Genomic DNA, 27,529 nt, shown 5'->3' on the forward strand with positions numbered 1-27,529 from the left:
AAGGGTATTCAAGATTGGCCAAGACCTACGAGTGTCACTCAAGTTAGGAGTTTTCATGGACTTGCGAGTTTTTACCGACGCTTCGTACCAAACTTTAGCACTATCGCTACTCCTCTTATGAGTGTCATCAAAAAGAATTCCTATTTCCGTTGGCGTGACAAAAAAGAAACTCCATTTAATAAAATTAAAGTTTGCTTAACTAACGCTCCTTTACTTGTTCTTCCAGATTTTGCGAAGACTTTCGAGATCAAGTGTGATGCCTCAGGTGTTGGAATCGGCACTGTTTTGACACAAGAGGTGATACGAGCACGCCCCGCGAACTTCATCGAACAAGTCTGTCAAGCTGAGCATTGACATGTTAGCAAGCTAATCCCAGCTCGTTTCCAGCTCCACGAGCTCCGTCCAGCTCAAATCCAGCTTATTCAAGCTCGATCCAACTTGCCTGAGCTAAACCGAGCTCACTCCTAGCTCATATTCAGCTCATGAGCTAAACCTTAGCTCAACTTCAGCTTAGGAGTTTAGCCTCTGATACGAGCACGCCCCGCGAATTTCATCGAACAAGTCTGTCAAGCCGGACATTGACATGTTGGCAAGCTGATCCCAGCTCGTTTCCAGCTCCACGAGCTCCGTCTAGCTCAAATCCAGCTTATTCAAGCTCGATCCAACTTGCCTGAGCTAAACCGAGCTCACTCCTAGCTCATATTTAGCTCACGAGCTAAACCTTAGCTCAACTTCAGCTTAGGAGTTTAGCCTCAGCTCAACTTTAGCTCACGAGCTAAAGCTTAGCTCATTTTAGTTTAAACTCGGTTTTGTCTTTAATACATTAAATAAAAATTTGCACATATTCATTTAAGCATTAAACTTGTCTTATATTAATATTTGTTATTAATATGTCATTGTCATTATATAAATTGATTATGTTCACATAGCCAAATTAATGAATGACATTAATGTGTTCACATCATGCCGAATTTATGAGTGTTCATGAGATGTCTTAATGACTTGTTTATTTCATGTAGGTACATTCCTTTGGACGGTACAATGTTGATACGACCCTGCCCCGAAAACATCCTTGGTTCAGTTCATCAGGCGACAATCGCAAATTCTTGCAAGTTGATCGAGATTGTTTCAGTTCAATGGAGCTCAAATTCGAGCTAATTTCAGCTCATTAAATTTGAACTTCAATTTATTTTAACTTATGCTTTTAAATAGTTGCTGGAATAAATTAAGTTCATTAGTTAGTTTATTAATTTCAGCATGCACATGATTTAATTTGGGTCTAATAATTTTTATATTAAATTTTCTTTATTTAGTATATGATTTAATTATGTTTTCAATTAGTACACATTCATTTGTCATAGGTTAAGGCATGCATTTAATTTGTCTATGTTTCAGCCGAATTTATTATGTATCATTGTTGACTTAATGTGTTTGAAGTCCAGCCGAAATTAATTGTCTTTAGATGCATTATTTGACCGAATTTAATTTGTGTTTGCAGGTCATTAAATTCGGCTACTTAATGGCTAAGGAGACATGCATTTAAGGAGATGTTCCCATGCATGGACGGCATTAATTAGTTGCTGGAGCTTGCATGCATGGCCGAATTTAATGAGCAGCAAGGGAGATGTTCCCATGCATGGAACGACATTTAAAGGAAGCAAAGACATGGATTTAATGAGATGTTCCCATGCATGGACGGCATTAATGAAAGCATGCAAGGGGGACGTTTTTGAATACCATTAAAGCTGGTATTGCTTCGGGTACAGCAAAGAGCTGTTGTTTGGGGAATTTCCAAGTGGCCATTCGGCCAAAACATGTTTGTTGCTTGCTGTTTAAACCAAGGCTGACGTTTCATGCTTCCAAAGAGCATTAAAGGCCGTCTTCAGGTTCCAAAGCTGATGCTTATTGTTGTCTTGAACACACCAAAGGACTTACAAATTTAGTTCAGCTCATTTAAGTTGAAGGAAAGTATTTAGGAGCTATTTGTGTGCCCAAGACGTCATTTAAAGCTGCTGCTGGCCATCCGAATTTCCAAGGCTGATTATTGAAGGATATTAAAGATTTTTGATGCCATTGCCGTCCCCAAGGTCTAGGATTCTTCAAAGGAGTGAACTTAGCTCTTAAGCTATTTTAGTTCATTAAATTTGCTCATTTAATCTGAATTTTTGTGACCATTTGGTTGGGCACATTATAGACTATAAATATGTTGTAAATGGCTTGTTGGAGGGACTTTTTTTGTTGGGCGAAAATTTATGTTAAATTTGAGACTTGAGAGATTATCCAATTCTCCTTGTTCTTTTCTGGAACTGAATCGACTTATCAACTTTCTTGTGGCGTCAATTCTTTTCCTTGAAACCAAACTTATCACCTTTATTGGTGTGGCGTTCCTATACCTCTGGTTCCTATCATTCTTGGTAGAGGGTCAAGGTTAATCTTCCATTTCAAACCAAAGTTTTACCTAAGTGTCCTATTAAGATTCGGGTCAACAATTTCTATATTGTTGGTTCTTTCTTTGGCCTTAGCCTAAATTTTATCTACCCATCCCATTATTCATCTTTCAACTTTCATTTGAAAACCTTTCCATTCGATTTAGTAATTATTTTTGCTACCAAAACTAAGCTACTCTAGAATAAGCAACTTCTTACTCGAATTCACGATTGGGCAATACATACGACTCGAGACATCCATAACCGAGCTTGTATCATTTGGTATCAGAGCTAGCTGAATCGGAGTAAGATCGACGTTATCGGTATTACGGTATTGTAAAAAAAATGAAAAAAAATTAAAAAAATATTGAAAAAAAATCCGAAAAAAAAGTTTGTATTCAATTCATTTTTTTTTCTTTCTTGTTGTATTTAGTATTGAAAAAAAAGTGGGAGAAATTCGAAATTAAAAAAAAATCGGAATTAAAAAAAAAAAGAGAAGAGTTCATAGTTGGATTGTAAAAGCATTGCTTGTTGCCCGAAGGACCATATCTATATAGCCACACTTAACCATTTCTATTTTGTTTGATAGCCTACCATTTCCGACGTCATTACCACCAAGCCAAATTAATTTTGTAAGCCGACGCCAAACGGTATTGATTTGTCGACTTAGTTTGCGAAGAACTTCGAGAGGCGAAAATCGAGTGGAAAAAGGCAAGAGTGTTTGGTGAGACCATTCGAGAGAAGTAAAAGCCAAATTTGTGCGAATTTTTCTTTGCGAGTGAAACGTGAGATTTTTGTGGTGAGAATTAAATCATGTTTCAAGAAGAATTTTCTGAATCAGATTTCCAATATTTAATGCAAGAAATGCGTAGAATGGTGAAATCAAATTTTGATAAATTGCATGATAGATTGGATCGAATAGAGACAAGAGCCCAACAAAAACAAATTCCATCGAGACAAGAGACGGAGTTAAGATCATTCCGACGACACTACTCGACAAGAGACTCTTATCAAGACGTCTATTCAACAAGGCGTTCGAGACCAAGAGAAGCAAACTACGAGTTTGAGTCCTTCCGAGATGATATACAAAAAGGTAATCATGTCTCTACAAATGCCTCAATTTATTCAACTACGAAGGATTATTTACGAAGAGGCAAACGTGTTTCAAGAATGTCAAAGTACTCGAATACGGAGGGTTATTCACAAAGAGATGATCGTGACTTGCATGATGAATCTGCCATTTCTTTCAAACGAGAAGCTTGTCGTTATGGTTCTTATAAGTTATCATCTTCTTGTAATGAAAGAACAAGACAAAAAGAAAATAGAAGAAAAGAAAAACAAGAGATGTTGATGCAAGAAAATGAAGGAATCTTGAATGAAATTGAGAGAAGAAAAAAAGAAATGAGAGAAAAAGAAAAAGAAATAAAAGAAAAAGATGAAAATGAGATTTCAAAAAGAAAAGAGAGTGAAAAGCAAAAAGAGTTTGAAAAAGAAGAAAAAGAAAGAGTGGAAAAAGAAATTGAAAGAGAGTTTCAACAGAAATTGAGTGGAAAAGAAAAAGAGTTTGCCAAAGAAAATAGTGAAAGAGATGAGAGAGAACAAGAAAAAGTGAGCGTTGTTTTTACTAACCCACATGTGAGTTGTTCTTGTTCTATTTCTTCTTTTCAGAATTCTAAAGATTCGTGCGACGATTTTCAATTACAATACTTCCCTGATGAGAGGCGATTCAAGTTGATTCAGAAAGGTAAGAACATAGAAGACCCTTGTCCACGGGCACATAAAGGTAAGAAAGGTGAGGGATCTATGCCTTGTGAGTCTCCATTATTCCACTTGAATGTTTGTGATAATATTGATGATGATTTAGTCTTTGAAAAGGTTTCATGTCTTGACATGGCTAATTGTCATTCTTTGTTTGATGATAATTTTATTTTAAATGGAGGCATGAAGAGTTGTGTATTTGACGTGATTCGTGTTGAAAATTTTGTTGATAATATTGGATTATTTCAGCTTGTGCAAATTTTGGACGTGCGAGATTGGAGGTATCCACATAAAAGGTTTGATTTATTCAATTGTCATGGTTATGTGAATCTTTTATATTTTTACACGAAATCCTTTTGTATAAGCATGCCTGTGAGAATGAAATTTTTACTGCACTATGGAATAAGTGATCAAAATCGTGGGTTCAAACCTGGAATTTGCTATGTTGACTCGTTTCGTGGGAAACTTGGGCATTCCAAACTTAGTGCAAACGATTTGATTGATGTTGTGGATTTTGAAAAATATTTGTATCCTGACACAAATGATTGTTTTCCTTTGGTTAGCCTTGAAGTGTATGTTTTGAACGATGAATGCAAGAATAAAGTTAGTACAAATTGCGATGCTGATCTGCAAACAAATGAAATTGTAATCCAACGTCTTTGGTACTTTTTGACTACGCAAGATGAAAACCCATATAAATCTATTTCTGACATTGATCGTGTTGAAAATGCTGTTGAGTTTGATTGCGTGCGATCATGTATGGTTATTTGTCTTTTGAACTGATTGAGTTCACTTGTTTGCAATAATGACATATCAAGACTGTTTGATAATTTGATATATGCAAGTTTTGATCAACTAAAATTTTGGATGCATGATCGATTGAAAGAATTTTTTATTTATTTTGGATGTAAATTGAGCTTGATTCCTTTGCTCTTTCAACCGCCAAAGATGGAGAGTCAAATTGAAAAGCTTCAACTACAATATACTCCCGAGGAGCGAAGGTTTGTGTTGATCGAGCAAGGTAAAAATGATCTTTGTTTTACTACTTTTAAAGGTAAGGCTCATGAACTTTTTGAAACATCGTTGTTCTCTTTAGGTGGTGCCAAAGATTGTTTTGTTGATTTGATTCGTTATTCACATATTGGTTATGACTTGTGGAAACGATTTGAGACATTTGATTGCCTTAGAACATGTTCATTTTCGTTTCGAATAATTGACGAGGCATTAACGAGTAAATTAGTTTGTTTGCATGGTTGTGAACATGTTGCTTTGCATCTGTCCACTCCCATGGGATTTTCTTGTTCTATTTTGCTTGCATTTGGATTACAAATTTATCTGAAACTATTCTTGTTAACTCATGGTTATTCCTTTCAGTTGTCCCAATTCCAATCCATCCCGTTCGACCGAGGAAAGCTAAGTAAAAGTTGCTGCGATCGAGTGAACCAATGGCTCGACTTGAGGACAAGTTGTTCTAAAGAAGGGGGGAATGATGCGACCCTGCCCCGAAAACATCCTTGGTTCAGTTCATCAGGCGACAATCGCAAATTCTTGCAAGTTGATCGAGATTGTTTCAGTTCAATGGAGCTCAAATTCGAGCTAATTTCAGCTCATTAAATTTGAACTTCAATTTATTTTAACTTATGCTTTTAAATAGTTGCTGGAATAAATTAAGTTCATTAGTTAGTTTATTAATTTCAGCATGCACATGATTTAATTTGGGTCTAATAATTTTTATATTAAATTTTCTTTATTTAGTATATGATTTAATTATGTTTTCAATTAGTACACATTCATTTGTCATAGGTTAAGGCATGCATTTAATTTGTCTATTTTTCAGCCGAATTCATTATGTCTCATTGTTGACTTAATGTGTTTGAAGTCCAGCCGAAATTAATTGTCTTTAGATGCATTATTTGACCGAATTTAATTTGTGTTTGCAGGTCATTAAATTCGGCTACTTAATGGCTAAGGAGACATGCATTTAAGGAGATGTTCCCATGCATGGACGGCATTAATTAGTTGCTGGAGCTTGCATGCATGGCCGAATTTAATGAGCAGCAAGGGAGATGTTCCCATGCATGGAACGGCATTTAAAGGAAGCAAAGACATGGATTTAATGAGATGTTCCCATGCATGGACGGCATTAATGAAAGCATGCAAGGGGGGACGTTTTTGAATGCCATTAAAGCTGGTATTGCTTCGGGTACAGCAAAGAGCTGTTGTTTGGGGAATTTCCAAGTGGCCATTCGGCCAAAACATGTTTGTTGCTTGCTGTTTAAACCAAGGCTGACGTTTCATGCTTCCAAAGAGCATTAAAGGCCGTCTTCAGGTTCCAAAGCTGATGCTTATTGTTGTCTTGAACACACCAAAGGACTTACAAATTTAGTTCAGCTCATTTAAGTTGAAGGAAAGTATTTAGGAGCTATTTGTGTGCCCAAGACGTCATTTAAAGCTGCTGCTGGCCATCCGAATTTCCAAGGCTGATTATTGAAGGATATTAAAGATTTTTGATGCCATTGCCGTCCCAAGGTCTAGGATTCTTCAAAGGAGTGAACTTAGCTCTTAAGCTATTTTAGTTCATTAAATTTGCTCATTTAATCTGAATTTTTGTGACCATTCGGTTGGGCACATTATAGACTATAAATATGTTGTAAATGGCTTGTTGGAGGGACTTTTTTTTTTGGGCGAAAATTTATGTTAAATTTGAGACTTGAGAGATTATCCAATTCTCCTTGTTCTTTTCTGGAACTGAATCGACTTATCAACTTTCTTGTGGCGTCAATTCTTTTCCTTGAAACCGAACTTATCACCTTTATTGGTGTGGCGTTCCTATACCTCTGGTTCCTATCATTCTTGGTAGAGGGTCAAGGTTAATCTTCCAATTCAAACCAAAGTTTTACCTAAGTGTCCTATTAAGATTCGGGTCAACAATTTCTATATTGTTGGTTCTTTCTTTGGCCTTAGCCTAAATTTTATCTACCCATCCCATTATTCATCTTTCAACTTTCATTTGAAAACCTTTCCATTCGATTTAGTAATTATTTTTGCTACCAAAACTAAGCTACTCTAGAACAAGCAACTTCTTACTCGAATTCACGATTGGGCAATACATACGACTCGAGACATCCATAACCGAGCTCGTATCAAATGTATGGATGAAGAAACATCTCTTTTGGGCATTCCACACTCATGAATGAAGAAGTATTAAATGCTGGTGCATGTACGGCTAGATGCAATGTTTCTACAAATTCATGCATGTGTCGAATGCATGTATGGACATTAAAGGCTAGTCCATGAATGGATCAAATGCATGGGATGATAGAATGCATGAATGGCTTAAGTGCATGTATGGTGGCTGTCTCTTAACTTTCCAAGGCACTTATTTGGCCAAGAAGTAGCTACTAACTAATTCTATGTTGACCATAGAGCTCCGTGAACATGTTCACACTTTGAATTGACCTATAGGCTATTACACATGCATGGATGGGTTCAAGAACGTCCAAGGGAAGGAATTAACTCAATAATTCAACACATTGATTGAATTAAGTGCATGCACAAAGGGGAGAACGAATTTATTAGGTCATGCTGCCATTTATGAACTTACATGCCATTAAAGTGTTTAATTATGAAGATACATGTTCCATACAAGTGCATGAACGTCCCAAGGAGATGAATGCAACCTTTTGGTGCACATACAAGTCACTTGAAGCCTTTCTTTATGACTAAGCATTCATGCACAAACCAAGGGGAAGAAAGTGTCCATTTAGCTAGTGCATGAATCTGCCGAATTTATGAACTATTTTAATACATTAGTGTGAACGTTTTTATTATTGTGTGAACACCTAGATGCCGAATTTGAATGGTCATCTATGTGCCTATAAATATTTGTTTTCTTTCATTTGTAAAGGACTTTTGACTTTTGATCATTTGAATGAACTTTGTTCAAAGAGTGAGTTTTCTCCTCTCTAAATTCGTACGAGTTTCGATCTGACTTATCTAGCGTGCTAGTGGCGTCTATCGTTCTCTTTTGAACTTAACACCTAACCGGTGTGGTGTTCAACCATATTATTATACCTTTGGTTCTTACCTCCACATAGGTAACGGGTCAAGGTCCGCTTCTATCCTTCATCATAATTCACCTTAAGCAACATAAGACTCGGGGCAATACTTTTTAGTATTGAAACATTCTTGAAGCTTGAGTTCAACTTCCATTCCATTTTATCTATCAACTTAAAAATTATTTCTTTGTTAAACCGAACGTATCAACCATCAAACCAAGCCCATCTTTTGAACCCAAACTGCCTGTTTCCACTTATACATTTTCGATAACTCAACTATTCCTCATCGACGATCGGGCAATCAAGTGAATCGACTCAATCAACCAAGCCGGATCACATCATTTGGTATCAGAGCTACTAAAACGAGGAGTACTGATGTTCGTATCAAGCTCGGAATAGGTTCGTAACATAAAAAAAAGTCAAAAAAAATAAAAAAAAAATTGAGTTGGAATTTAATTTTTTTTCTCTTCCTTGTATTTTGGTTACTATTGTATTGGATTTAAAAAAAAAGAGAAGAAATTCAGAAAAAATTTCAAAAAAAAGGAAAAAAAAGAAGTGACAAAAAATCGAGTTAAAAAAAGAAGAAAGAAAAAAAGTGAAAAGTCTTGCGAGTTTTTATCATTATCACTTATTACTCCGATTATCAAGTTTCCCTTCCTACCATTATTTACCCATCCCAACGCCACACTTTAAACCAATTTTCTTCTTTATTCAGCCTACCCTACACCGGACATTATCCCTTGTAACCAATTTGAAACCGACCCTCAAGCAGCAAATTAAGTCTACCGAGACAAATCACGAAATTGTAAGAAGAGGTTGAGTGGAAAAAGGCACGAGTGAAATTACATCAAAGAAAAGCCAAAATTTGAATGTAAACAAGAGTGCGAGTGAAAATCATTATTTCCTTTTCGAGCGAATTTGTGAGGTTTGTGGTAAGGTATTTATTTTCTTTATTATTTTTTTAACATCTTCTTGTCATTACTTAATCATGTCTCGAGAAACATTTCCCGAATCAGAATTCCAATATTTGATGCAAGAGATGCATAGAATGGTGAAATCAAAATTTGATAAATTGCATGATCGATTGGATCGAGTGGAGGAAAGAGCCCGATGGAAGCCAAACTCACTGGGTGAAGAGACGGAGACAAGATCATCACGAAGGCACACATCCATTGATTTTTTTGGAAGAGATTCATACCATGATTCTTATTCAACGAGGAACTCAAGACGAAGCAAAGCAAGTTTTGAGTTTAAAGCTTTCCGAGGTGACGAACGAGAAATCACAAGTAGTCCTTCGTATGCACCGAGGTATTCGTCTGCCAAGAACCAATCTCGAAGAGGTGATCATTTTTTGTATGAAAGTCGTTCCAATTATACCCAACGAGAGTCATTTCGTGCTGATTCATTTGTAACATCTCCATCCTATAATGAAAGAGCGAGGCAAAAAGAAAAAGAAAATGAAATAAAAAGAAAAGAGAGGTAAGAGGCAAGTAAGAGAGAAAATGAGCGAATCTTGAGAGAACTTGAAAAAGCCTTTGAAAAAGCCTTTGAAAAGCAAAAAGAAAATGAAAAAGGAAATGAAAAGAAATTTGAGAGTGAAAAAGAAGATGAAAAAGAAATTGAAACAAAAGAAACGAGTGATCCAGAAGAAAAAGAATCGAGTGAGAAAACAAGTGAGCAAGTGAGCATTATTTCTACTAACCCACCAGTTCGATCTTCTTGTGAGTTAACTTTTCAGGTTCCTAAAGTTTGTGCGACCAATTCCATCTACATTACCTTCCAAACGAGAGGTGTTTTAGGTTGTTCGAAAAAGGTAAGTTCGCGAATGACTACCACCCACTTGCGATTGAAGGTAAGGAAGGTAAGGATTCTTTGTTTATCGAATCAAAGTCACTTGATTTGGATAATTTTTGTTCACTTACTGTTGTTAACGATTTTGTTTTAAAAGGTGCCATATACAGTTTTTTTATGACGATTACTACATTGGCAAATTTGTTGACAACATTGGATTAGTTTTCCCTAAGCAAATTTTGAACATGTTTGATCAAAGTCTGTCACGTAAAAATTCTCATGTGTTTGACCTTGCAAACTTTTTGAACTCATGTGTTAAATCTTTATGTTTAAATATGCCTGCTCAATTGATTTGTGATAAATCTGCCTGTTTGAAAAGTTGCATGTTCGTTAAAATTCTTTGTTTGGCATCTATGTTAAAAGATCTTCACATGATATGTGCAATTGTGTTCTTCATGAACAATCTTTGAGTTTTTGTGCGAAATTTCCATGTAGTGATTTGCATTCCCGATTAATACTCTTGAAGTATGAACCTTTGCATTTTAGTATGCTCGGTTTTGTCAAACCAACATGTGTGTTTAAACTAGTGAAATATAATTCGTGTGGTGAGTTGATTATATCTTCTTCTAATATGTTGCTTGTTGGAATTCCTAATCAAGTTCGTGTGTTCAAGCCTGGTATTTGCTACATGAATTCATTTTATGGAAACATTAAGCGCTTTGCATCATTTACATTGAAATTATGTTTGCTCGAAGTTCGAATTTTTGATAAGAAGGTGAAATTCAATGATTTGGGTTTCAATTTTGATTCATTTATTAATCACCTTGTTTGGCCACATTTGAAATTTTCGTTTCATTTCGAGAAGGTAAGGCCAACCTATGTTTTTGGAATTGAATCAAATTTCCATGGTAACTTTCCTTTTCCATTTAAGTCCATAGTTTTCGATAATACTAACCCGTCTTATTTTGTGAATTCCACCCCTCGAGGAGCAAGACATGTCATGGTGCGTCACCACCTATTCAAATTTATCGAAGTAATAGGTTTGTCTTACGTTATCTATCCAAAGAGAGAAGATTCATTTTGACTGAGAAAGGTAAACCCAATCCTCAATTGTCTTCTCTTCATATTCGTCAAGGTAAGTCATCTGAAAATTTTCAAATATCTTTGCTCAATTCGATTGAAGTTGAAAATTCCATTGATTGGTTGTTTGGAAATTATTTATACTTTGATGTGATGGATTTTTCCCTTTGGCATTGTGATGATGTGATTATTACGTTGGAATTTGGAGACTCCCCTCATGTTGTTCAAAAACGAAAGGCAGAGTTAGCATACCTTTGGCCATGGCATACCTTGCATGAGCAAGACAAGGGACCAAATGAGTTACTATATTCGATTAAAGAAATTAAAATGTTTTGGATGAGGAATAATGTGTTTAAGTGCCTACCATCATTTTCAACCAATTATCCCTTGATCCAACTTAGTTTTCATGTTTGTAACGATGGTCTAACGAAACTCTTTGATAAATTTATGTATGCTTGCTTTTTCCAATTGAGATTTTTGGCATATGTTCGATTGAATGAATATTTTATGAACTATCAAACACATTTGAATTTGACGACTTTGAGTTTCTTTTTACCGGCTGTGGTAAGAATTTTTCAGGTTTGTGTGACATCTTCCATCCCATTTGATCGAGGAAAACCATGCATGAGTCAAAGTTCTCCCATGGATAAACAGCTCGACTTGAGGACAAGTCACCTAAAAAAAGGGGGGAATGATACGAGCATGCCCCGCGAACTTCATCGAGCAAGTCTGTCAAGCCGAGCATTGACATGTTGGCAAGCTGATCCCAGCTCATTTCCAGCTCCACGAGCTCCGTCCAGCTCAAATCCAGCTTATTCAAGCTCGATCCAACTTGCCTGAGCTAAACCGAGCTCACTCCTAGCTCATATTCAGCTCACGAGCTAAACCTTAGCTCAACTTCAGCTTAGGAGTTTAGCCTCAGCTCAACTTTAGCTCACGAGCTAAAGCTTAGCTCATTTTAGTTTAAACTCGGTTTTGTCTTTAATACATTAAATAAAAATTTGCACATATTCATTTAAGCATTAAACTTGTCTTATATTAATATTTGTTATTAATATGTCATTGTCATTATATAAATTGATTATGTTCACATAGCCAAATTAATGCATGACATTAATGTGTTCACATCATGCTGAATTTATGAGTGTTCATGAGATGTCTTAATGACTTGTTTATTTCATGTAGGTACATTCCTTTGGACGGTACAATGTATGGATGAAGAAACATCTCTTTTGGGCATTCCACACTCATGAATGAAGAAGTATTAAATGCTGGTGCATGTACGGCTAGATGCAATGTTTCTACAAATTCATGCATGTGTCGAATGCATGTATGGACATTAAAGGCTAGTCCATGAATGGATCAAATGCATGGGATGATAGAATGCATGAATGGCTTAAGTGCATGTATGGTGGCTGTCTCTTAACTTTCCAAGGCACTTATTCGGCCAAGAAGTAGCTGCTAACTAATTCTATGTTGACCATAGAGCTCCTTGAACATGTTTACACTTTGAATTGACCTATAGGCTATTACACATGCATGGATGGGTTCAAGAACGTCCAAGGGAAGGAATTAACTCAATAATTCAACACATTGATTGAATTAAGTGCATGCACAAAGGGGAGAACGAATTTATTAGGTCATGCTGCCATTTATGAACTTACATGCCATTAAAGTGTTTAATTATGAAGATACATGTTCCATACAAGTGCATGAACGTCCCAAGGAGATGAATGAAACCTTTTGGTGCACATACAAGTCACTTGAAGCCTTTCTTTATGACTAAGCATTCATGCACAAACCAAGGGGGAAGAAAGTGTCCATTTAGCTAGTGCATGAATCTGCCGAATTTATGAACTATTTTAATACATTAGTGTGAACGTTTTTATTATTGTGTGAACACCTAGATGCCGAATTTGAATGGTCATCTATGTGCCTATAAATATTTGTTTTCTTTCATTTGTAAAGGACTTTTGACTTTTGATCATTTGAATGAACTTTGTTCAAAGAGTGAGTTTTCTCCTCTCTAAATTCGTACGAGTTTCGATCTGACTTATCTAGCGTGCTAGTGGCGTCTATCGTTCTCTTTTGAACTTAACACCTAACCGGTGTGGTGTTCAACCATATTATTATACCTTTGGATCTTACCTCCACATAGGTAACGGGTCAAGGTCCGCTTTTATCCTTCATCATAATTCACCTTAAGCAACATAAGACTCGGGGCAATACTTTTTAGTATTGAAACATTCTTGAAGCTTGAGTTCAACTTCCATTCCATTTTATCTATCAACTTAAAAATTATTTCTTTGTTAAACCGAATGTATCAACCATCAAACCAAGCCCATCTTTTGAACCCAAACTTCCTGTTTCCGCTTATACATTTCCGATAACTCAACTATTCCTCGTCGACGATCGGGCAATCAAGTGAATCGACTCAATCAACCGAGCCGGATCACATCAGCCTCAGCTCAACTTTAGCTCATGAGCTAAAGCTTAGCTCATTTTAGTTTAAACTCGGTTTTGTCTTTAATACATTAAATAAAAATTTGAACATATTCATTTAAGCATTAAACTTGTCTTATATTAATATTTGTTATTAATATGTCATTGTCATTATATAAATTGATTATGTTCACATAGCCAAATTAATGCATGACATTAATGTGTTAACATCATGCCGAATTTATGAGTGTTCATGAGATGTCTTAATGACTTGTTTATTTCATGTAGGTACATTCCTTTGGACGGTACAATGTATGGATAAAGAAACATCTCTTTTGGGCATTCCACACTCATGAATGAAGAAGTATTAAATGCTGGTGCATGTACGGCTAGATGCAATGTTTCTACAAATTCATGCATGTGTCGAATGCATGTATGGACATTAAAGGCTAGTCCATGAATGGATCAAATGCATGGGATGATAGAATGCATGAATGGCTTAAGTGCATGTATGGTGGCTGTCTCCTAACTTTCCAAGGCACTTATTCGGCCAAGAAGTAGCTGTTCACACTTTGAATTGACCTATAAGCTACTACACATGCATGGATGGGTTCAAGAACGTCCAAAGGAAGGAACTAACTCAATAATTCAACACATTGATTGAATTAAGTTATGCACAAAGGGGAGAACGAATTTACTAGGTTCATGCTGCCATTTATGAACCTACATGCTATTAAAGAGTTTAATTATGAGGATACATGTTCCATACAAGTGCATGAACGTCCCAAGGAGATGAATGCAACCTTTGGTGCACATACAAGTCACTTGAAGCCTTTCTTTATGATTAAGCATTCATGTACACACTTAGGGGGAAGAAAGTGTCCATTCAACTAGTTCATGAATCTGCCGAATTTATGAACTATTTTAATACATTAGTGTGAACGTTTTTATTATTGTGTGAACACCTAGATGTCGAATTTGAATGGTCATCTATGTGCCTATAAGTATTTGTTTTCTTTCAATTGTAAGGGACTTTTTGCCAAATTTTTTATTGAATTTAATCTTGTGAGAATTTTCTTCTCTAAACTTTGTTGACTTATCTACCTAGTAGTGGCGTCAACCCTGTTTCTTTCACCCTTATACCGAGGTTCCTACTTTGCTAAGTAGCGGGTCGAGGTTCTATTATTTTCATTTTCACCTTGAAAGCCTATAAGCATTTGGGTTGATATTTTCTAATATTGGTTCGTGCTTGCTTTTGAGTTCCTTCTTTCCATTCTTTCATTTACTTTAAACCGAACCTTAATATTCATATTTTTTAAACCCTTCATTTGAACCCCTTGAATAGCTTCCGCATAATTTATTTAGAAACATCCTTTTTGAACAAACTGAACGATACTTTCTCGTAGACGATCGGGAAAACTCACATACGATTCGACTCTCCCCGAGGCGGTTTGTATCATTTGGTATCAGAGCTACTAAAACTAGAAGATCGTGCGACGAAATTAATCCCGGGCTAGTCCAAGTGAACGCAAGTAAGTAGGATCCAGAAAAAAAAGAGTATAGAAAAAAATTTTCGTATACCGAAGTTTTCTTATTTTGATTAGTTAGCTGCTGTTGCTATAAAAACAAAAATCTACACAACCGAAGAAAAAAATCATGTACAAAAAGTGTTTTATTGTATTTAGTTTGTCAATATGGTACAAAAAAAAGTTATACAAGTCAAAAAAAAATTCGAAAAAAAAATTCAAAAAAAAATTCGAAAAGAAAAAAAAATATGAAAAAAAGTGTTTAATGCAATTCGATTGTTGTTCGAATGTCAAAGCCCTTGGTTTGATATCGTTCCTGATTCATCTTCTATTCTAATCTCATCCACGCCACACTTTTTTTTACCCAATTTCCTTTTCTTTTAGCCAACTCGTAACCCCTCATATGTTATCCTTTGTAAAACCATTTGAAACCATCCCACAATACTAGAGATCAAGTCATACTAAGTCTGTTACAAGGTTATAAGAGGAGAAAGGAGCGAAAAAAGGCATGAGCGAGTGAGATCATTCGAGTGGAGGTAAAAGCCAAACGAGTGTAAACACGAGCGGGAGTGACACCTTTTTTTCTTCTTCTTTCCAAGCGAAATTGTGAGGTTTGTGGTGAGGTACTTAATTTTTTTTATTTTGTTTTGTGATCTAACATTTTCCTTTTAGCCACAAAAATAATGTCACGTAAAGAGTTCACCGAATCGGAATACCAATACTTGGTGCAAGAAATGCGAAGAATGGCGACTAAACAAGACCAAAGTGATCGAGTTTCTTCAAGTCGTAAAACGGAACCAAGAACCCCACGGAGATATACCCCCGACTACTACCTAAAAAAAGTTCCAATCGTGACTCCTTTTCGCCATCTACGTCGAGACAAAGAGATTCATACTATGACTCATATTCATTAACGAATTCGAGAAGTGACTTCGACTGAAAGTCCTTTTCATCAAGAAATTCGAGAAGACGAGAAGCCAATTACGATTTTGATTCGTTCCAAGATGGCATTCGAAGAGAAAGACATACTCCTACTAGATCTTCAAAGAAATCTTACTCGGAGTATTCTTCACGAAGTTTTGATTGTGAATCATACGCAAATAGTTCTTCATCTTTTGAACAAGATTTGTATTCTCATTGTTCTTTTGTACATTCTTGTAAAGAGAAAATAAAGAAAAGAAAAGAAAAAGTAAAAGAAGAAAAAGAAAACGAAATAAAAAGAAAAGAGAGGCAAGAGGCAAGTAAGAGAGAAAATGAACGAATCTTGAGAGAACTTGAAAAAGCCTTTGAAAAAGCCTTTGAAAAGCAAAAAGAAAATGAAAAAGAAAATAAGATTGAAAAAGAGAACGAAAAGAAATCTGAGAGTGAAAAAGAAGATGAAAAAGAAATTGAAACAAAAGAATCGAGTGAGAAAACAAGTGAGCAAGTGAGGATTATTTCTACTAACCCACCTGTTCGATCTTCTTGTGAATTAACTTTTCAGGTTCCTAGAAGTTTGTGCGACCAATTCCATCTACATTACCTTCCAAATGAGAGGTGTTTTAGGTTGTTCAAAAAAGGTAAGTTCACGAATGACAGCCACCCCCTTGCAATTGAAGGTAAGAAAGGTAAGGATTCCTTATTTATTGATTCGAGGCCGTTTGAATACAAAGTTGCTTAAATAGATTTTTATGGCCTTATTTTTGAAAATCTTCCATCTTTTGATTTGGTTAATTACTGTTCACATACTAATGTTAATGATGTTGTTTCAAAAGATGTCATGAAGATTCCGTCCTATGACATGTTTTATAACGACAATTTTGTTGATTCTGTTGGATTGGTTCATCCTGTGCAAATTGTGAATGTGTGTGATAGCAGTTTTTCACATTTTGATTTGTTTGATTATAAAAATTCTTTGAATTCATCTTTCTGTTTAAACGTGCCTATTCAAATAATTTGTGATGGATTTGAATTTCTGAAAGGTTGCATGAACACAACTTCTTTGCTCGATATATGCGTTAAAAGATTTTGCATGAAGTAATTGATCTGTTTGACTTTGTTCTTCAAGATAAATCTCTGAAATTTTGTGCAAGATTTCCATGCTTTGATCTATCTATTCGAGTAGAAATTACGATGCAAAATTGTTCGAGTATTTGCATGTTTAAGTTTCCTTTGATTTACTTGCATGATAACATGTTGCATCGTTTCTTTGGTGATAAAATTAATATGCTTGGTTGTGCCAACTTTTCAAGTCTGATTGAACGAGTGAAATTTGAATCATGCAATGAGTTGATTATATTTTCCTTATTTAACATGTTGCCTGCTAAATCAAATGATCAAGTTCGTGTGTTCAAGCCTGGTATTTGCTACATGAATTCATTTTATGGAAACATTAAGCACTTTGCATCATTTACATTCAAATTATGTTTGCTTGATGTTCAAACTTTTCATAAGAAGGTGAAATTCAATGATTTGGGTTTCAATTTTGATTCATTTATTAATCACCTTGTTTGGCCACATCTGAAATTTTCGTTTCATTTCGAGAAGGTAAGGCCAACCTATGTTTTTGGAATTGAATCAAATTTCCATGGTAACTTTCCTTTTCCATTTAAGTCCATAGTTTTCGATAATACTAACCAGTCTTATTTTTGTGAATTCCACCCCTTGAGGAGCAAGACTGTCATGGTGCGTCACCACCTATTCAAATTTATCGGAGTAATAGGTTTGTCTTACGTTATCTATCCAAAGAGAGAAGATTCATTTTGACCGAGAAAGGTAAATCCAATCCTCAATTGTCTTCTCTTCATATTCGTCAAGGTAAGTCATCTGAAAATTTTCAAATATCTTTGCTCAATTCGATTGAAGTTGAAAATTCCATTGATTGGTTGTTTGGAAATTATTTATACTTTGATGTGATGGATTTTTCCCTTTGGCATTGTGATGATGTGATTATTACGTTGGAATTTGGAGACTCCCCTCATGTTGTTCAAAAACGAAAGGCAGAGTTAGCATACCTTTGGCCATGGCATACCTTGCATGAGCAAGACAAGGGACCAAATGAGTTACTATATTCGATTAAAGAAATTAAAATGTTTTGGATGAGGAATAATGTGTTTAAGTGCCTACCATCATTTTCAACCAATTATCCCTTGATCCAACTTAGTTTTCATGTTTGTAACGATGGTCTAACGAAACTCTTTGATAAATTTATGTATGCTTGCTTTTTCCAATTGAGATTTTTGGCATATGTTCGATTGAATGAATATTTTATGAACTATCAAACACATTTGAATTTGACGACTTTGAGTTTCTTTTTACCGGCTGTGGTAAGAATTTTTCAGGTTTGTGTGACATCTTCCATCCCATTTGATCGAGGAAAACCATGCATGAGTCAAAGTTCTCCCATGGATAAACAGCTCGACTTGAGGACAAGTCACCTAAAAGAAGGGGGGAATGATACGAGCATGCCCCGCGAACTTCATCGAGCAAGTCTGTCAAGCCGAGCATTGACATGTTGGCAAGCTGATCCCAGCTCGTTTCCAGCTCCACGAGCTCCGTCCAGCTCAAATCCAGCTTATTCAAGCTCGATCCAACTTGCCTGAGCTAAACCGAGCTCACTCCTAGCTCATATTCAGCTCACGAGCTAAACCTTAGCTCAACTTCAGCTTAGGAGTTTAGCCTCAGCTCAACTTTAGCTCATGAGCTAAAGCTTAGCTCATTTTAGTTTAAACTCGGTTTTGTCTTTAATACATTAAATAAAAATTTGCACATATTCATTTAAGCATTAAACTTGTCTTATATTAATATTTGTTATTAATATGTCATTGTCATTATATAAATTGATTATGTTCACATAGCCGAATTAATGCATGACATTAATGTGTTCACATCATGCCGAATTTATGAGTGTTCATGAGATGTCTTAATGACTTGTTTATTTCATGTAGGTACATTCCTTTGGACGGTACAATGTATGGATGAAGAAACATCTCTTTTGGGCATTCCACACTCATGAATGAAGAAGTATTAAATGCTGGTGCATGTACGGCTAGATGCAATGTTTCTACAAATTCATGCATGTGTCGAATGCATGTATGGACATTAAAGGCTAGTCCATGAATGGATCAAATGCATGGGATGATAGAATGCATGAATGGCTCAAGTGCATGTATGGTGGCTGTCTCCTAACTTTCCAAGGCACTTATTTGGCCAAGAAGTAGCTGTTCACACTTTGAATTGACCTATAAGCTACTACACATGCATGGATGGGTTCAAGAACGTCCAAAGGAAGGAACTAACTCAATAATTCAACACATTGATTGAATTAAGTGTATGCACAAAGGGGAGAACGAATTTACTAGGTTCATGCTGCCATTTATGAACCTACATGCTATTAAAGAGTTTAATTATGAGGATACATGTTCCATACAAGTGCATGAACGTCCCAAGGAGATGAATGCAACCTTTGGTGCACATACAAGTCACTTAAAGCCTTCCTTTATGATTAAGCATTCATGCACACACTTAGGGGGAAGAAAGTGTCCATTCAACTAGTTCATGAATCTGCCGAATTTATGAACTATTTTAATACATTAGTGTGAATGTTTTTATTATTGTATGAACACCTAGATTCCGAATTTGAATGGTCATCTATGTGCTTATAAGTATTTTTTTTCTTTCAATTGTAAGGGACTTTTTGCCAAATTTTTTATTGAATTTAATCTTGTGAGGATTTTCTTCTCTAAACTTTGTTTGAGACTTTGTTGACTTATCTACCTAGTAGTGGCATCAACCCTATTTCTTTCACCCTTATACCGAGGTTCCTACTTTTCTAAGTAGCGGGTCGAGGTTCTATTATTTTCATTTTCACCTTGAAAGCCTATAAGCATTTGGGTCGATATTTTCTAATATTGGTTCGTGCTTGCTTTTGAGTTCCTTCTTTCCATTCTTTCATTTACTTTAAACCGAACCTTAATATTCATATTTTTTAAACCCTTCATTTGAACCCCTTGAATAGCTTCCGCATAATTTATTTAGAAACATCCTTTTTGAACAAACCGAATGATACTTTCTTGTAGACGATCGGGCAAACTCGCATACGACTCGACTCTCCCAAAGGCGGTTTGTATCAAGAGAGCTGACCTGTGGCTTACTTTAGCGAGAAACTCAGCGGAGCCATACTCAATCCGATGTACGACAAAGAGATGTACGCACTCATACGGGCACTTGAGACGTGGCAACATTATTTGTGGCCAAAGGAGTTCGTCATACACTCCGATCATTAATCCTTGAAGCATATCAAAGGCCAACATAAATTGAACCGCCGCCACGCGAAGTGGGTTGAATACCTCGAGTCGTTCCCATATGTCATCAAGCACAAGAAAGGTAAAGATAATATAGTGGCTGATGCGCTCTCAAGAAGGTATACCTTGTTATCATATTTGGATTCCAAAATTCTAGGTTTTGCTTTATTGAAAGATTCTTATGCTAATGACTCTGATTTTGGTGAGATCTACGTTACTTGTGAAAACAGTTGATGTGATCGTGCCCCATGGTTCAGCTAGTTCGAGCGAGGATTCTATGGTGCTACCACAAGGTCCTGTTACTCGAGCTCGAGCCAAGACGTTTAAGGAGTCCATCACAGCTTTTGTAGCTCAACTTTGGATGGAAACGCCATTAGGACGCTCCGAGAAAGCTGATTCCAGTTCCTTGAACTCACCATGCAACTACCTGCAAGTCCAGCTCAACTCATCGAGCTCGCCACCAGCTCACTTCCAGTTCCCCAGCTCGGGTCCAGCTCACTACCAGCTCATGGGTCCAAGTCCAGCTCGATTTTAGCTCATGAGTTGAATTCTAGCTCATGAAGACTACTTTGACTTCATTTGACTGCTATTAAATTTTTAATTAATAAGTTCATTAATTAGTTAATTAATAAACCACATATTAAATTTAGTTCACATTAGTTTTATTAAATATGTCTTAAAAGTGTTTATTGATATTAATTAAATTGTCATAACCGAATTTAATGTTTACATTTGTGTTCACATTAGCTTGAACTAATTCTGTTCACATTTTCTTGTAGAAACTCAATGGATGTATGGAGCTTGAAGCAACATGTCTTTTGGAGGGTGCATGGACGGCTAAGGTGCATGGACACTCAAGATGCATGAATCGGTGGAATGCATGAATGGCAAGGTACATTAATTCCAAAGGTTCATGAATGACCAAGAGCCATGAATGTTGTGCTACCTCTTCATCTACACAAGTGACTATTCGGTTAAAGGGACATAATACATGCATGAGATGGTTGGCCAAATGACTTCCTCCATGAACCTCTACATTCCGTTCACATTGTGTTCACACAACAAGTCCTTTTGGTTCACCATGTTCACACCTATGGACTCTTCAGGTTACGGCATTCACACCTATTTTGGCCCTTGGAGTTACACCATTTAATTCATGATTTTTGGCTAAAGGTTGCCACTTAATTGCTTCATTAAACAAGGGAGGCCGAACCTAGCAAGTGTCCCTTGGAGCTTCATTCATTCACAATTCATGTTCCATAGCAGAATCTAGTCATGCACGTTAAGGATTAATTTTCTAGAATTTTCTTTTACTTAATTTGTAAGCATGAAAAGCCATTCGGCTACCTAGACTTTAGGCCTATAAATACTTGTTATTTTTTTCATGTAAAGAACTTTTGAGACTTTTGTTAATGTTATGCTGCCGAATTTGTTAGGCAAAACTTTTTTCTCAAATTTCGTTCAAAGATTCGATTGGCTTCCTAGCGTCTAGTGTGTCAACCGTTGTTCTTTGTCGAAACCGAACTTATCACTACTCGTAGTGTGGCGTTCAAACATACCGAGGTTCCTATCTTGTTAGATAGTGGGTCGAGGTTTTTATTTACCAATTCCAAACAGAACTAAAAGAGTTTATAAACAACGGGTCGATACCAAATCGGTATTGGTTCTTGTTTGCACTTTTTGTTCAACCCCATTTCTCTATTTACCAATTGTACCTAAATCGACTATTCCATTTCTTCAATTCCCCCTTACCTAATTGAACCAATTCCTTCATCCATACCTATTCGGACTCCAAACCCGAACTTTCAAATTCTTCTTACCTATTCTAATCCGAACCCAAAACCAATATCCTTCCTTCCTTCATCCGACCTTTTCAATTAAACCCAACGTAACTTCTTGTTGACGATCGGGCACACTAATACGACTCGACTCTTCCGATGCAGATCGTATCAACGGTGTTTTTGACACTTTTTATAGATACGAGGGCTTCCTTTTCAAGGAAGGTAAATTATGCATTCCCTGTGGATTTGTTCGAGACTTACTAGTGCACGAGGCACATAGTGGAAGGCTTATGGGCCATTTTGGAGTCAATAAGACGCTTGCCACTCTCCACGAACACTTCTATTGGCCACGGATGCGAAAGGACATGGAGCGGGTTTGTGAGAGGTGTATAGCATGTAAGCAAGCTAAATCGAAGGCTTAACCACATGGCTTATACACGCCACTGCCCATCCCTGAAGCACCGTGGGTCAACATTTCTATGGACTTTGTTCTTGGACTACTGCGCACAAAAATAGGGAAGGACTCTATCTTTGTAGTTGTTGATAGATTCTCAAAAATGTCTCATTTTATTGCCTGTACTAAGACTAACGATGCTGTACATGTTGCAAACTTGTTTTTCAGGGACATAGTACGACTCCATGGCATCCCTCGCACCATTGTGTCATATCGAGATGCTAATTTTTTAATTCACTTTTGGAGATCCTTGTGGGGGAAATTAGGAACCAAACTTCTATTTTCGACTACCTGCCATCCCCAAACTGATGGCCAAACAGAGGTCGTCAACCGAGTCTTATCCACTTTACTCCGGGTCATCGTGCGTAAAAATTTGAAGTCGTTTGAGGATTGTCTTCCACATATTGAGTTTGCGTATAATCGTTCTGTCCATTCTGTGACAAAATTTTCACCTTTTGAGATTGTATATGGATTTAACCCTTTGACACCTTTAGACTTATTGCCTTTGCCTACTGATTAGTTTGTTCATGCAGATGCTAAGAAAAAGGCAGATTTTGTCAAAGATTTACACCAAAAGGTGAGAGCAAATATCAAGGCTAGGACTGAGTCCTATGTACAAAATGTGAACAAAGGCCGAAAACGGATGGTCTTTGAACCCGAAGATTGGGTTTGGGTTCACTTGCGCAAGGAACGCTTTCTGGTCCAACGTAAATCTAAGCTACTACCTCGCGGAGACAGACCTTGATACGATCACGGCTTCCCATAAGCCAAGTCCAAGCCGAGATCCGATGGTGCTACCTCAAGGGCCGATCATAAGGGCTCGTGCAAAACAATTTAAAGAAGCTGTTATAGCTTTAGTTCAGCATGTGTGGGATGATGTCAATGCTAGACCTATCAAACCAGTTAGTGGCCATTTTGGAAATCCATGCCGAACTTTTCTACAAGTTCATTTCATCTCACCAAGCTCACCTTCAGTTCAAGTTAGCTCCCATGTAGCTCCACACCAGCTCATTATCAGCTCACGAGTTTAGGCCCAGCTCGGGTTTAACTCATGAATTAACCATCAGCTCATGGAGTTCACTTTGAATTCATTTGACTACTATTGACTTTTTAATTAATAAGTTCAATAATTAGTTAATTAATATCCTACATATTAAATTTAGTTCACATTAGTTATATTAAGTATGTCTTAAAAGTGTTTATTGATGATAATTAAATTTGTCATAACCGAATTTAATGTTGATATTTGTGTTCACATTAGTTTGAATTAATTATGTTCACATTTCTTGTAGGAATGCAATGGACATATGGAGATTAAAAGCAAGCATGAATTTTGAAGGTACATGGACAGTTGGGGGGCTTGAATCTCTTAGGTGCATGTTCGGCCAAGTGCATGTATGACCATATTCAATGTCTTTAAGGTTCATGAATGTTTCCATTCATGTATGGTGTGCTGTCTCTTCATTCTCCAAGGTGACCATTCGGCCAAAGGGCACTCACACATGCATGAAGATAGCTTGGCCAATTAGCTTCCCCATGACTCTCCTTAATTCGTTCACACCTATGTTCTCATGGCAAGACCATTTGGTTCACCTTGTTCACACTAGAAGACTCTTCAACATTCGGTTTCACACACATGATGGCCCTTGGAGTGTCCACAATTAATTCATACTTTTTGGCCAAACATTGCTTCATTTAACAAGGTTGGCCAAATCTACAAGTGACCATTGGATATCATGCATTCACTTTGAGTTTTCTTAATGATACAAATCGTCTTGGGAAGAGTCGAGTCGTATGTAAATTGCCCGATCGTCTACGAGAAGTTACGTTAGGTTTAGTTGAGTTGAAGGTATGGTCAAAGTAGAAAGAGGGGTACGAATGGAATGGTAGGAATGAAAGGGTAGGAACAAAAGGATATGAACAAATTGGTCGGTTTAGGTTCGATTAGGTAAAGAAGAGAACGGGTTTGAACTACTAAAGGTACTTTCAAGAACCAAATACCGAAAATGGTATCAACCCGTTGATTTAGCCTTTTGAGTTTGGTTATAGGTTTGGTAAGGGAAACCTCGACCCACTATCTAACAAGATAGGAACCTCGGTATGTTGAATGCCACACTACGATTAGTGATAAGTTCGGGTACGACAAAGAACACGATTGACACAACTAGAACGCTAGGAACGCCAAACGAATCTTTGAATGAAATATAAGAAAAGTTTGCCTCACGATTTGGGCAGCATAACATTAACAAAAGTTTCAAAAGTCCTTTACATGGAAATTGAACAAGTATTTATAAGCCTAAGTCTATGTAGTCGAATGGCCTTTCATACTTACACATTAATTAAAAGAAAATTCTAGAAAAATAACACTTAATATGCATGACCAGATTCGGTTTTGGGAATGGTGGATGAATGCATCTTCATGCTTAAGAAAACTCAAAGTGAATGCATGATATCCAATGGTCACTTGTAGATTCGGCCAACCTTGTTAAATGAAGCAATGTTTGGCCAAAAAGTATGAATTAATTGTGGACACTCCAAGGGCCATCATGTGTGTGAAACCGAATGTTGAAGAGTCTTCTAGTGTGAACAAGGTGAACCGAATGGTCTTGCCATGTGAACATAGGTGTGAACGAATTAAGGAGAGTCATGGGGAAGCTAATTGGCCAAGCTATCTTCATGCATGTGTGAGTGCCCTTTGGCCGAATGGTCACCTTGGAGAATGAAGAGATAGCACACCATACATGAATGGAAACATTCATGAACCTTAAAGACATTGAATATGGTCATACATGCACTTGGCCGAACATGCACCTAAGAGATTCAAGCCCCCCAATCGTCCATGCACCTTCAAAATTCATGCTTGCTTTTAATCTCCATATGTCCATTGCGTTCCTATAAGAAATGTGAACATAATTAATTCAAACTAATGTGAACACAAATATCAACATTAAATTCGGTTATGACAAATTTAATTATCATCAATAAACACTTTTGAGACATACTTAATATAACTAATGTGAACTAAATTTAATATGTAGGATATTAATTAACTAATTATTGAACTTATTAATTAAAAAGTCAATAGTAGTCAAATGAATTCAAAGTGAACTCCATGAGCTGATGGTTAATTCATGAGTTAAACCCGAGCTGGGCCTAAACTCGTGAGCTGATAATGAGCTGGTCCCGAGCTAATGAGCTAGTGTGGATCTACATGGGAGCTAACTTGAACTAAAGGTGAGCTTGGTGAGCTGAAATGAACTTGTAGAAAAGTTCGGCATGGATTTCCAAAATGGCCACTAACTGGTTCGATAGGTCTAGCATTGACATCATCCCACACATGCTGAACTAAAGCTATAACAGCTTCTTTAAATTGTTTTGCATGAGCCCTTGTGATCGGCCCTTGAGGTAGCACCATCGGATCTCGGCTTGGACTTGGCTTATGGGAAGCCGTGATCGTATCACTTAAGCATGAAGATGCATTCATCCACCATTCCCAAAACCGAATCTGGTCATGCATATTAAGAGTTATTTTTCTAGAATTTTCTTTTAATTAATGTGTAAGTATGAAAGGCCATTCGGCTACCTAGACTTAGGCTTATAAATACTTGTTCAATTTCCATGTAAAGGACTTTTGAAACTTTTGTTAATGTTATGCTGCCAAAATCGTGAGGCAAACTTTTCTTATATTTCGTTCAAAGATTCGTTTGGCGTTCCTAGCATTCTAGTTTGTCAACCGTGTTCTTTGTCGTACCCGAACTTATCACTAATCGTAGTGTGGCGTTCAACATACCGAGGTTCTTATCTTGTTAGATAGTGGGTCGATGTTTCCCTTACCAAACCTATAACCGAACTCAAAAGGCTAAATCAACGGGTCGATACCATTTTCGGTATTTGGTTCTTGAAAGTACCTTTAGTAGTTCAAACCCGTTCTTTCTTCTTTACCTAATCGAACCTAAACTGACCAATTTGTTCATACCATTTTGTTCCTACCCTTTCGTTCCTACCATTCCATTCGTACCCCTCTTTCTACTCTGACTATACCTTAACTCAACTAATCCTAACGTAACTTCTCGTAGACGATCGGGCAATCTACATACGACTCGACTCTTCTCGAGACGGTTCGTATCAGACCTTTTCAAATTCTTGAACGAATAAACAAAAATTCTTATAAAGTTGATTTGCCAGGTGACTATAATGTTAGCGCTACTTTCAATGTTTCAGATTTATCCCTTTTTGATGCAGATTTCGACTTGAGGACAAGTCATTTTGAAGAGGGGGGAATGATGCGAGTGCGCCCAACGATTCGGCTAGTTCATGTAAAGATCATCTGACGCTACCACAAGGCCCTATCATTCGAGCTCAAGCTACGGCTTTCAAAGATTCTATTTCAGCTCTTGTAGCTCAAATTTGGGATGAAACTCAGCCCAGCCGTAGCGAGGAAGCTTATATTAACTCTTCCAGTTCACCTCGCAACTTGCTACTAGTTCAGATTCAGCTCATGTCCAGCTCCCCAGCTTGGGTCCAGCTTATGAGTCTGAACCTAGCTCGAATTTAGCTCACGAGCTTACCCCCAGCTCATCACTAGCTCATGCACCTATTTTGAGCTCAATAAGTCTATTCATCCCTAGCTATTAAATAAGATTGATGCATTAAATAAATTTGAACATATTTATTCAAATAATTAATTTGTTTAATTCTGGATATTTTAAATAGGTGTGTCGAATTTAATTAGGTTATTACATGTTATTAATATGTCTTGGTTGAACTAGGATTTAATGTGTCTAAATTACTACAATTATTTATTGTGTTAGCCGAATTTATGAGTGTGTTTCACATTGGTGATTAATGCTTGATTTTAATGTTGCAGGTACATCACTCCTTGGATGACAAGATGCATGGATGAATTAAGTTGGTATGATGATTTTTGGACT

The sequence above is a fragment of the Gossypium hirsutum genome, chromosome A09 (assembly GCF_007990345.1).
Source record: "Gossypium hirsutum isolate 1008001.06 chromosome A09, Gossypium_hirsutum_v2.1, whole genome shotgun sequence".
NCBI lineage: Eukaryota > Viridiplantae > Streptophyta > Magnoliopsida > Malvales > Malvaceae > Gossypium > Gossypium hirsutum.